Here is a 13475-nt window from a genome sequence, read left to right as displayed (position 1 = left end):
GTGCATATTGTTGTGCATCCTGTCCCAGTATTTTCTTCTAAATTAAGACAAAACTGGATGGCTTATCACAACACCTTCGTTTTTGGCACAACCATAGAGACTTCAATATTTTTACACCCTTGTGTGGAGGAAGATCTAAGTGCACCACGCTCAGACAAGAATAAAAGCAGAATTCTGCCTTTAAATTGAGATGCAAACCTTTTCTTCCCATTGAAATACAGCAAGAAAACTCATACTCTCTAGCAGACCTATCGCGTATAATTATAATTTGAAGGGGCAAACGTTGTGAAGCATCCAGCAAAATATGGCTTTGTTTCTTCCCAAACTGTAGATTCATTTGGCTCAAACACAGTGAATGATTTCAGCTGAGAGGGAAGAAATAATCAAAGCTAGGTTAAAAAAAAATAGCGGTGCTTCTTTTATCCATTGCACTTTACAGCATGAATCATAGAATCATAGAATGGTCCAGGCCAGAAGGGACCTCCAAAGGCCATCTAGTCCAACCTCCCCGCAGTCAGCAGGGACACCCCCAACTAGACCAGGTTGCCCAGGGCCTCGTCGAGCCTCACCTTGAATATCTCCAGGGATGGGGCCTCAACCACCTCCCTGGGCAACCTGTTCCAGTGCTCCACCACCCTCATAGTGAAGAACCCTCTCCTCATCTCCAATCTAAATCTGCTCTTCTCCAAATTAAAGCCATTGACACCTCATGACACAGATTCTGGGAAAAGCTCAAGAGCAGATTAGGAACTGTGCCCTAGGAGGCACCCAGAGCTGGGCGGGGAGGTGTGCACCCCCAAAAGGCAGTGAGAGCTGAGCCCTGTGCTCCAAACCAACACAAGGTATCACAGAATCACAGAATCTTCTAGGTTGGAAGGGACTTGAAAGATCATCTTGTCCAACCGTCAACCCAACTTTGACAAAAATGGCCACCCACACAACAAACAAAAAGCAACACCATCACTAAACCATACCTCCCAGCACTACATCAACCCGTCTTTTGAACACCTCCAGGGATGGGGCCTCAACCCCTTCCCTGGGCAGCCCATTCCAATGCCTGAGAACCCTTGCGGTGAAAAAATTTTTCCTAATATCCAGCCTGAGCCTCCCCTGGTGCAACTTGAGGCCATTTCCTCTCGTCCTGTCGCCTGTGACTTGAGGAAAGAGACCGACCCCCACCTCTCTACACCCTCCTTTCAGGGAAGTGGAGACAGCAATAAGGTCTCCCCTCAGCCTCCTCTTCTCCAGGCTGAATACCCCCAGCTCCCTCAGCCTCTCCTCGTAAGACTTTTAATCACCAATTACATCAATATCACCAATTACATCACAGGTAACACCTTATCTTTTCAAAGGGCAGGAGCTCCTAGCAGCACACTTCACCTCTAATTTAGGTGAATTTATATCCAGCACCTGCCTTTGGAAAGTTGTGAACCTCTGCACAGTAATAGTTAACTTTCCTTCAGGCTTCTTTGTTTACCAGGTGAACTGAGAAAGAAGCTGTTCATGCAGCTTTCCAGAGAGCTGCACGTAAATCCCCCAACTGTAGGAAAAGTCATATAGTGTTTGATTTGGTCTTTACATTACTCCCGAGTATAAAAGTGGCTGCAGCAACTTCTGTGAAATAATTCCAAAATGATGCAGCTTATAGAGTCGAGAGAAAAATACATTGTCCAAGAGGACATAAAAAGGAAGCCTTTACAAATATCACTGTGATACTACTCACACAGCAGATGATTACAAGAGTCTTCTGGCAAAGAAATGAGAAGGCTTGTGTTATAAGAGAATCCTTAGAATCATAGAATTGTCCAGGTTGGAAGGGACCTTTCAGATCATCTAGTCCAACCAGCAACCTCACTCGGATAAAAACCATCACCAAACCATGTCTCTAAGCACTACGTCAACCCGGCTTTTCAATCCCTCCAGGGATGGGGCCTCAACCCCTTCCCTGGGCAGCCCAGTCCAAGGCTTCAGAACCCTTTCCACGTCAACACTTTTCCTAATATCCAATCTGAACCTCCATTATTGCCAGTCCAGCAGAACCACAGAGACAGGACAAGGACTCGAGCACCAGCATTCCTTCCTCTCTGTGTCACACACACTCCCAGGAAGACCGCTTGGGCACACGTGTTAAAAAGCTTCTTGGCTGTTAGGAAGTTATACCCACGCAAGAATAAGGAAAATAAATCTGTTAAGAAATTCTGTAAAATACAATCACTTCCCCTTAAGTTCACACAGGTAGTTTTGTCATGACAACTTCCTAAAAGAACCATTAGGTTTTATTTTATAATATGTTAAAGAGCAAGCAACTAAAATTTTCCCACTACCTTTGAGGCTTGCAAGAAACTGGTAAACATTTACTTTTACTGTAAAAAACAAAGTTTTCTGAGTCTACTGTGCATTATATATTTGCCTTAATTGGGCTGATTTTAGCCTCCTTAAATTTTGTCTAATTTTTTAACTTGGACTTTTATTTGTTGCAGAGTTTCTCATAAAAATCTGCAAACGAATTACCAACCACGGTTAATGAGCTATGCATAAAGCTTCTCTTTTCCTTTATCATTCTTACCATCTGCTTTGGCTGTTTTATTATCAGCCTGTAAGCTAATAATCTATCTCCTTTATTTCCCCTCTCACTTGGGAAAAAAAAAAAAAAAAAAAAAAAAAAGTTATTACTGATTTTGAAAACTTCGTCTACAATAGAAAAAAAAAAAAAAAAAAAAAAAAAAAAAGATTAAGAAATCCAGAATAGTTTTCAAACTCCCTGTTTTCTCAGAGTTTTCCCAGAGTGGTGCCTTATGGTGCAATCTGTGTTGTGCTCCCATTTTCTCCACTGCAAAATCCTGATTTTCAAGTCTATTAAAGAAAGCTCACTGGATTTCCAACACCTCTCCCCCACAACAAGACAGCAGTACCCATGTCTTACCCATCCATGCATAATAAAAGTATTTGGCCACAGCCTTCTTTCTACTCACTACAAGTCTTACATGTGCTTTAATAGAGTTGTTCCTTCTCTTCCAGCTAGGGCCAATAACTTTCCAGGTGTTTATATTACATTTTGATATATTCTATCACACAAATACCATTAACATGGGATATTAATCTAATCAAAGTAATAATTCTCTTTTTGACTAAAAATACTGTTAAAAACTTCAAGTATTCTCTTCTGAAGTAGGTCAGTGCTGCATTTTCCTTTGCTAATGAAATTGTACCAGGTGAACTTGTTTCACTTCACTATTACCTCTTTGCACCAACATGGGCAACAACCAACTCAAGTATTATCTCGTGTTTAAGACACCTCTATGGAAAGTAACATCACCCGTGTGGAAAGAAAATAGTTCCAAAGAGTTTTTCTATGCCTCTCCATTACAGAGCTAATCATTGTCTTAAAGCGGACTTTAGGAAGCTGAGGTAATATTTTTAATCTCAGGAAAAATAATAACATAAAATAAAAATATAAATAATAAAATACAAAATACAAGGACACTTTATTATTATCACAAGTGCCCCTGAGCACCACAATTTCCCAAGGGCTGCAAACTACATAATTTTATCTGTCTTCAGTAAAGACCAATAGGGCAAGAACAAGAAATAGGACCAAGCTCTTTAAAAACTGATGAAAAAACCCAAAATTCAATGCTATTTGGAACATGATCATTACTAAGCAGGTGAAGGAATAGTGTAATCATGGTCCCTCCTTTCTAATAAAGCCGCTGCTTTCAGAACTGAGAGTCAGATAGCACTTGTCCTTCTTTATAATGGAATAACTGACTTGAAGAGAAGTTGGAAAAGCCAGCACTAAGAACCAGGCTTTACTGAATGAGCATGGATTTGTGAAAACTTATCCCAAAGTGAGCAACAAACAGTTAAACACTGAGCTGAAAAACTTCTTTTGAATCATCTCTGGTTTGCCAGCAAAGCTGCTACCCCAGTGCGTGAGCTCCGCAGAGGCTTTAATCCATTTTGCACCTGAAAAGGGGCATGTGAGTGAAATTACTACATTTTCAAACGCAAGCCCATGGGAACACGGCCTGGTGCTGAAAACTGATACTGAACTGAGGAAAAAAAAAGAAAAACAAAGCTTGGTTGACATTCTGAGGTCCTCACACCTGCTCTGGGCATGCTATGTACAAAACGTGCCTGGTGGATTCTGTTATGAGCCTATGTATTTATTAGCCCTAACCAACTTTGTTTTCTTAATTTCCTGTGCTCTGCCACACATCACAGTACTTCAACAAGCAAGCAGTACAGGAACAAGGCTGGTTGTTGCCCACAGTTTCCAATTTACTGTTTGCTTTATAAGCCAAACCAATTTATATTTGTTTTCCAGTCTACTCTCAGTACATTCCTGTGACAAAAAGCAGTTTACCAACTCAGGTGTAGAAACTTGGAAAAGCAGAGAGACTTTCCTGATTCAAGCCATTTTTTAGTCCACAGAAAGACCAGGGGCAACATTCATCTCTCCTAACTGCAATTATTTATAAGTTGTCTGGTCTAAGGTGGTTGCAGAGGCCTCCACAATCCAACAACAATTCTGGCTTCGAGTACGATTCCTTGCTCTCTGCATGTACCAACCCGGGCACTTTAGCCAGGAATCCAACTTTGAAGACTGTCACAGTTTAGTGAGATCCACTGCTTTGACTTCAATGGAATGGATTCTAACAAGAGGTAAAGCCACGTGGGAGCCCATGGCAATGATTTCTGCCATGATTTCTGAGTCTCTGGTCTGTGCCTCAACCAGTAAAGGCCATCGCTCTTTGCCGTAGATGAGGTTTCCCTTAACAGAGTCCTAAAGCAGCATGCCAAGTCAGGCAAGAAAAAATACAAAATATGCCAATTAGTTAAAAAAGTGTCGATTAATAGACTCTATTTCCTCTTCTAGAGTCGTTAACGTTGACTACTTTTGCTTTTATGATGTCGAGTGAACTGTACACAATTTGTAAAGGAGAAACAAGAGCATCAGGCTTTCTCCTGGCAGCTGTTGTGACACCTGGGTAGGTCATCACCCACCCAAATTCACACAACAAACACTGCAATTGTTTTGTTTCTTAGTGTTAAAACACTAACGTATTTTTATCATGCCAAATAAGTTGCAATTCAGCAGAAAGCAGTGCCACTCCTACGACTAACCAGCCCTGACAGGTCTCAATAACTAGCTGTGGGCCAGAAGACCACAAGGCCCTTTTCCAGCCCATTTTTCCATACCAACAAGAACGCACACTGGTGTAATTCCTGTGTTAAGTTAATTTGGTTCACAGAAAGGCAGGAAAACAGGGACAGGCTGAGGGAGCTGGGATTGTTCAGCCTGGAGAAGAGAAGGCTCCGGGGAGACCTTATAGCGGCCTTTCAATACCTGAAGGGTGCCTATAGAAGAGCTGGGGAGGGACTCTTTGCCAGGAAGGGTAATGATAGGACAAGGGGAAATGGTTTTAAATTGGAAGAAAAAAGATTCAGATTAGATCTCAGGAAGAAATTTTTTACTATGAGGGTGGTGAGACACTGGAACAGGTTGCCCAGGGAAGTTGTGGATGCCCCATCCCTGGAGGGGTTCAAGGCCAGGCTGGATGGGGCCTTGAGCAACCTGGTCTGGTGGGAGGTGTCCCTGCCCAGGGCAGGGGGTTGGAACTCGATCTTTGAGGTCCCTTCCAACCCAAACCATTCTATGATTCTATGAAAATAGGAAGAAGCAATGCCTTTCTGTTTACATACTCCGTCCTCACAAAAACACCGAAGGAGTAACAGCAAAGGGCAACCCTGTAAGAAATCAGCAGTCATTAGACAGAGCTCTGTAGCTCCTCCAGATGGTGTATAGAAAGCTTTCACCCATGACAACCAAACACGCAAGTCATAAAAGAGGTGGTCATAGATATCAGAGATTGAAAATGCTGCTGAGTATTCAGTGGTTGACAAATATGGGTCACAGAGAAGCTCCTGTACCTGCACCACCAAGAAAACCACCCCAACAAAACTCTTGGAAAAGCCAGCCTTTCCCCACGCAACCAACCCACCTATTTCTTTGGTGAGTCTCAGCCCAAGAGGAGGTACTGACTGGTACAGAACCTACAATTGATATATTTGTCTGTCCTTATCTCTCTTTTGTTCACTTTTTAAGGTCTGTTGTACACTGAAACATCTCAGGAATAAATCTGTCCCTACTGTGATCTCATCTGACACAGGTTTTCCCTTGCTCGTTGTTCCAGGCTGCAGCTCTGCGCTGCTTTTCCCACTTGGCCATTTAACTTGCTTCCACTCAGCTCAGCTTAAAGCACAGCTGCTTAAATATAGAAAACTTTAAAAGAAACCTTGGAAGCAGTTCAGAAGCAATCTTTCTGCCATAAAATTTTTGCTAGTAATTGAGAGTTTCAAACCTTCTCCCTTGTCTGGCTGTATGTAGAGCATCTGTATTAGCATTTTAGTTCAGACAGAGGATTCTCCTCAAACCCCAACCCTAAGTGCCCCACTTCACACATTCACTTCCCCTTGAGGGAAAGGTCTTAGAACCCATGAACTGAACTTATCCTGGAGGTTCTTACACCAGATGTGCTTCATCTGCTGATGAGGCCAATTCAGTCCAAGGGCTCACAGCAGTGGCAGCCCAAAGTATGGCTCCCCAAAACTCTGTGTCTGTCGGGTCCTCAGCAACCCACTGCTCCACTCTGCAGACACATCTAATCCTGTGATATCCCACTGCAAACCAGTATGGACATACCAGTACGTGCCATTTTCTGACACAGTCAGACAATCCTGTCTTTGTTTCCTGGCTTGGAAGTCATTCCCCTTCCAGAATCTTGCTGCTCTTAAAAGGGAGGAGGCTGTTAGAATACTGTCCTCATTTCCCTGGTTTGTCCTGACAGAAAGAGGTTTTCCTGGCTTGGAAGTCATTCCCCTTCCAGAATCTTGCTGCTCTTAAAAGGCAGGAGGCCATTCGAATGCTGCCCTCATTTCCCTGATTTGTCCTGACAGCAAGAGGGAGATCTCATCTACTCCCCTGTACTAAATTATGGGCTATGAAATATTAGCCTTTATCATTTTCCTAGCGAGAAAAAAAAAGCCCCTGTACTAAATTATGGGCTATGAAATATCAGCCTTTATCATTGTCCTAGCGAGAAAAAAAAAAATATTCCTGCAGAGTGTTTGGGAAAGAGAAATGAGGCTGCCTTCCTCTTCCTAAAATAATTAACACCAACGGAGCTCCAGTCTTGTCAGCCAGCCCACCTGCAACCTGAAAAAATACCGAGCACCAACACCCCAATGTCATAGTACCAACGTGGATATTGGTGTGTGAGCAACTAGGTTCAAAGGAGTGACTGATTCTCACAGAAAAATGAGCCAAACTGAGGAAGACCGTGGCAAGATCTAAGATGACAGAACTAAGAAAATGCATAATAATAAAATATACTGCTTTTAATATTTACATCCTTACCATGAAATAAAATTCCCACAGTCAACACACATTTTAAAAGGAACAGTAGCCATAGAAACCATGGGAAGCTAATCTTTAACCTCTCTGGTCTTGATTCACATCATTATAATTGTGTTAAATGCAGTGCCCTTTGATTCAAAAATATCACCATTACTGTAACGGAAAAAGTAATTAGTTATTTTAATTAATGAGAGACTTGAAAATGCATGAAGGAAAGCATTAGTATCTGTTTTTCTTGAGCTATTAAAATAATTGTGTAAAAATATCACCTAATATCACATCACACTATAGCTGTAGTCCTTATGGCTCTGCTAAAAGCTAGGCTTTAAGGTACCAAACACAGAGTTTTGCATATCAAGAAAGATTTAATCATCCAGTTGGACAAACTAAATGCTTATATCTTATTGCCTAAGAATAAAGAAAAAACATGTTTAAAAAAAAAAAAAAAAGGCAGCATTTCAGTGCAGCTCCTGAGAATAGTATTTCTGTGTCACATACCTCATTGCACCTGGTAACACTGGTTCAACCAACACAAGCAACAAAAACCACAGACTAGAAGGGCAAAGGACTAATCAACAGCCCCCTACTCAGACCTAAAGATTAATCTTACCAGACTTCAGAGACCTACAACATAGGCATTTACAACTGAAATAATAATCCATGGGTGATGACACTTCTAAAGTCCAATATATTTTACCTATTTGGACAGAGAGCAGGGGATAACACGTTAAGCCACAGAAGTATCTACTTCTGTCCACTAACTATAAGAAACCAATTCATGCATAAATACTTAAACACAGGGAATAAGAATTAATAAATCAATTCTTTAGAGTGGTTCAACTTTTTTTTGTTTGTTTATTTGTACTAAATTCTCACCACATCCTCCTCTCCCCCAGCTGTATTTCAGTCTGACACTGGTGTAACTCTTCGTAACGGTGGGAGAAAAAATCCTGCACATTTCACATAATTTTTTGCCAGGAGATATGTACCACAGCTAGAGAAGTAACACAGCAATTGACTGTATCTTCTGCTTCCTCACAAGCCAAAGGAGGTCGGTTTCCCAAACAGAAGTTACCTTTGTGCTAAAATGCCCCTCCTGAGCAGGGGTTTTTCTGTCTCAGAAGGTCAATACAATTAGTACTCTCTCTCCTGAAGGCAGATCCTGAAAGTGGTCCAGACAATTACAAAAACAAACCGGCTTCAAAATAATCTGGAAGGCTTTACAACATTGTCAGGAAGTATTTCTGCTTTAAACAGAGATTAAAAAGTGCCATGGTCTGCCTGAGGAAAATATTTCTGTACAGTAAGCAAGCTTGAAAATAATTTAATTGAAAGTATGGCAGCCTGGCTTTATGGAATCTTATGAGTGGGACCAAGTGCTTCCTGGTGGAACGTCACTAAGTTCTATGTCAAGGTCTTACTTTAAAATACACATTTTTTTTGTTGTTGTTCAAAACGAGCTGAGCAATTCAACTGGAGTACATCCTGGTACAAAAGCTTGTACAGACTTACTCACTGAGCCAAGCCATAGACAAGCACTTCTGCCGTCACAGAATGACCCACCCCTCTATAAGAACTGTCAGCGTTTTGATCATTTTAAGAGGAGGGACATCAAGCAGCTTTATAAAAAGGTTAATCTACTCTAACGCTTACGCACAGTAGAACTCTCTTAAATGCAAGAAGGTACTTGAAAGGCTAAAAAAATCAGAAAGCAAAAATACAATAAAAATTCAGTAGCTATGGTACAATTGTTCACTACTGAGGGTTAGCAATACTGCTCTAATTTTAGAAGCTAAGTCAGAAGCTAAACATTTATCATCAATAAAATACTTGTAGATGCTCTCCAGCTGAATTAATTTTCCAGGAGAAGTGGAGGGGGGAAAAAAAGAACGAACAGAGGACTATAGGTTAAGGAGGTATTTAAAACAAGAAATAGGAATTCATGCTTCTACTTACATTCTCTAAATTATTTTATATATTACAATACATTGTGTATCACAGCTTTAAGTCTCCACTTCAGAAATCACCCCCATGACTTAACACTTTAAAATCAATCCTGGCAGGTCTGTCAACAAGGGAGAAAGAAATCCAAGAAATTGAATGTCATTATTTAAACTTGAAAAGAAGAGGTTTTGTGTTCCTTCATAGAATCTCCTAGGTTGGAAGGGACCTTTCACATCATCTAGTCAAAACACACAAATAGAACTCAGCTACCACAGCAAAAAGAAATAAAACTTGAAAATAGGGCTTTGCTTCACTAGGTGTATGAATCAGGCATATTAAGCAGATACACCATGACATACATCTTAGACTTAATGCACTTGCGTGTGCATCAATGACAGCAATATTGTCTACTGCTCTGTTTCAAACAAAGCCAGCTTCGCTGTCCTTAATCTCCAATTATACTGCTGTCCTCTCCTTCATCCTATGAAGGAAAAAGAAAAAGGAAAAAATAGACTAGATAATTAGAGATTTCAAGAACTTTTCCAATGAATCTTGAAAGTTAAAACTTCGAAAACAGGACATCTAGTGCTTTTAGTGCTCAAGAGCATATCAACAGCCCTCCCACGCTCAAGAACAGAAGAACAAGGAACTGCAACTACATCTGCAGAAACAGTACTCAAGTGCCCTAATATCCTAAAGTGACCCTCGCTCAAGGGAAGGTCCCCCTCACTAAAAAGCACTCCCTAGTTCAGGGCTGGAAACTGAAATGTCAGACAAACTGAATTGTAGACGTACCATCTACTCTCTGTCTAAAACAGTGGTCTTGTCACAACACAAGACAAGGACACACAGCCTGCAGTAAATGCTGCAATTAATCTGTTGCCTGGAATGACTATTTTATGTTTGTCCATGGAGAGATCAAGCGTTCATTGAGCAAGAATTCCTCATTAAGTCTTTTGCAATCAATCTTTAATAACACAGATGCATCCTTCATATGGGATGGATGGATGGATGTCCCAGATACAGGCCTGTCTTGCCTAGACATGCTATTGCAATTTCATAACTGGAGCTGTATGCTTTTCAAGAAGAAATATCTGAAGAGCAATTCAAGAGTAGCACTTTTTCAGATTATATGAGCAGTACTGGAGCATTTATTTGGAATATACATAGCCACAATCCTCAAAATCTTATCAAATAAACTCTGGGAACTGATGAAAAACAAAAAGCCCCCAAACCACCAAGCAATCAGCCCAGCCATTAACCTTCACTTCAAAAGCAACAAAAAAAACACCCCAACCCAAATCCCTCCCTGCCAAGTTTTCCCACTGCAGAGGCAGCAACGCATGCATAATCACGTCATTAGAACAGCTGTTTCCTAACTAATTCTTCAAAGATTACGTGTGATTTCCTCTTAGTTCCCTTCAAAAGCCTTCACATGTTCTATCTGCAGGGCTGACAGACTTGCTCAGGCTCCCAGATTGTGACCTGCTGAGACCAAGGAGTTTCATTCAGACCCTAAAATCACCTGCAGCTTTGCAGCTGGCAGAGAGTCTTCTTCTCAGCTTCCCTCTCTGCTCCAAATAAATGTGCTCCCTCACAAAGATGGCCACATCTATGTTATGAAAGGCTGGGTGACTGCCAAACACTAAATGGGGAATTCATGCTTCCTGACCCCTTGGCCTCTCCAGAGCCAAACACAGAGCTTATTAAAGGCGACTGGAACCCAAGTTAATTGAGCGCTGGAAAAACCCAACTCCATTCACCTCATTGCTCTTCTCCCTCCGTACATACAGAAAGTGGCTACTCTAACAACTAGGAGCCTTTTCCTGGGTCTAAAAATGGTCTAACATCTAGTATTTTAACTGCTGCAGCCATCTGTGTGTGATAGGAAGGAAGGAGTGGGAGGGAATTGGGGGGCAATCACTGGAGGGACACTTCTTGCTGTGCATGTGCAGAGCTCTATTACACACAGCCCCACCACCACGTACAATGAGCCCATGGAGAATAATGAGAATTGCAAAACCAAAGCTTATTCTAACACAGCTGGGTCATGCCAATGTAGGTAGTATCTGTAAGACATCGTGTGTACCTTTTTGTAAGCTGGGGACGCTCCATAGCCCCCAGAAGGAACAAGGTGTTCTCTCAAAAACCCTGAAGTAACTTAGTCCCTTTTCAAATCAACCGGATTCAGGCCTGAGTGACATCTATCACTATGGTAGGACAACTACATGCCACCCATTGGTGTTTTGGACAGCAGAAGTTACACCCTGCATGTAGAAGGTTTTCCTGCTTGCACCCAAGGCAGGCTGGTGCTGCTGAAAGCCTTCAATCCAAGGGAAATCAAAACAGAGCTCTGAAGGGGACAGGCAAGGAAGGACAGGATTCCCCCTACTCATCCTCCTGACCAGCTGTATGAGTACCAACAGAATCCAGCTGGGATCTCTAGTATTCCTTCTTCCATCAAAAGAATCCAACTGGAGCAAAGAGGATAACTTGGAGAGCACTCTCCCAGCAATAGCCAAACATCGCTGTTTACTGATGAACACCTATAATGTATTCAGTTGTACATTTCACACTATTCCAATGACTCTATAAATAATGGAATAAACGTACTCAACAAAGTTTTATCTCCCATTCAACCATCTCTAGTTCAGCGAAACATTAATTTTGTTTATCTGCCTGAAATACTAAAAATGAACTGTGTATTTCAACTTAATTGCAACTGCAATCTTCATGAGGTTTTTAATACATCTGAAGTATATGCTCCCACATTCAGTTTCCAGAAGATATTTGAAATGTGTGAAGAAATAGACTTGTGCTCTCACTTGCTTTTTTTTGAGTTCTTAGACTTTACCTTATAGAGTGCTCCCTAAGCCACCCCCTCACTGCGACGTTTAATGACAATACTTAGCTTCAATAACACTTTACAGCATGTTTAATCTGACACGTCTTCAATTCACAAAGTACAAAATGTGATTATTCCATAATATGACACTGCCTATTAGAAATGAAAGAAATACAATTTAATCTGAATTGTATTACTAATTTACATCTACATATAGCTTATTAACTGCTGCTGACTTCTCAGTTGGGTAGGCAAGATAGGAAATGTTTTGATTTATGTAATAATTAGGGTAAGACCAGGGGTTCTTTCCATATTTAAAGTGCATTTCTTCTCTGGAGAGGGACTTTTCAGACAAAAGTCTCACAGATTCCACGTTTCTCTCCTAGACATTGAGAAATGGCTTCTCTCCTAAACATTGAGAAACAGTTTGGGTTACAAGTTCCTTTTCTGATTCGAATCCTGTAACTTCCATCAAAATCTAACCAGGTTTGTTACTTCTCATATTACTAAAACTCCAGTGTGGACAAAAGTTACATTATTTGGAGGGGAAGGTGGGGGGAAGTGTCTCTGTTTACAGATACTGGGCTCATTTGAAGCCTGCATCTTCAATTACTGGGAAAGGAATTATCACACTTGGGAAAACAGAATGCACATGTCCTTCAACAAAACGTTTATTTTCCCCAGATGGTTTAGATTGGTTTGCCCCATCCTGGAGAAGCAATATTTGGCTTTGTAATTGAGATTTTTACTCAGGTTCTCCGTGCGAAATAATTTACAGTAAGATTCAAAAAGTCATGGTATTGAAACAGGTAATTTGAGAAAGTGTGAAGACAATAACGGGATTAAAGGTTACTTTTCCTGGATCAGTAGGGATTTATTCAATAGTTGACCTTTCATCTTTGTATTTATGAATGTAAGGAAACCACCCAGACTATTAAAGATAAAACTCCTCTTCAGGCTCTTAGTGATGCCTTGTGAAAACCAGCCTAAGGCAGCCCTTCTCTTCCTCCTCATGAACACCTTACACCCAGGGTTCACACAGCATGGGGTGCCAGACCACATACACTGCCCTGTTCCCAACAGCTCTGTAAAGTCTCTGTCTGGAAATACACATCTGTAGAGTGTTCTTGAGTATTCACGACAAAAAACGAGTATGAGTTTATGATGGAAAAGCGGTTTTCACTATTTCAGGTATTCTCTGACATGGAAATGAGTGAGGAAGAAGGTCCTCATCTCATTCTGCCCGGACGCCACTGCAACTACCTA

This window comes from Calidris pugnax, unplaced genomic scaffold (assembly GCF_001431845.1).
Source record: "Calidris pugnax isolate Ruff unplaced genomic scaffold, ASM143184v1 scaffold39, whole genome shotgun sequence".
Lineage (NCBI taxonomy): Eukaryota > Metazoa > Chordata > Aves > Charadriiformes > Scolopacidae > Calidris > Calidris pugnax.
The sequence above is the reverse complement of the archived record's forward strand: the minus strand, read 5'-3'. Positions refer to the sequence as shown.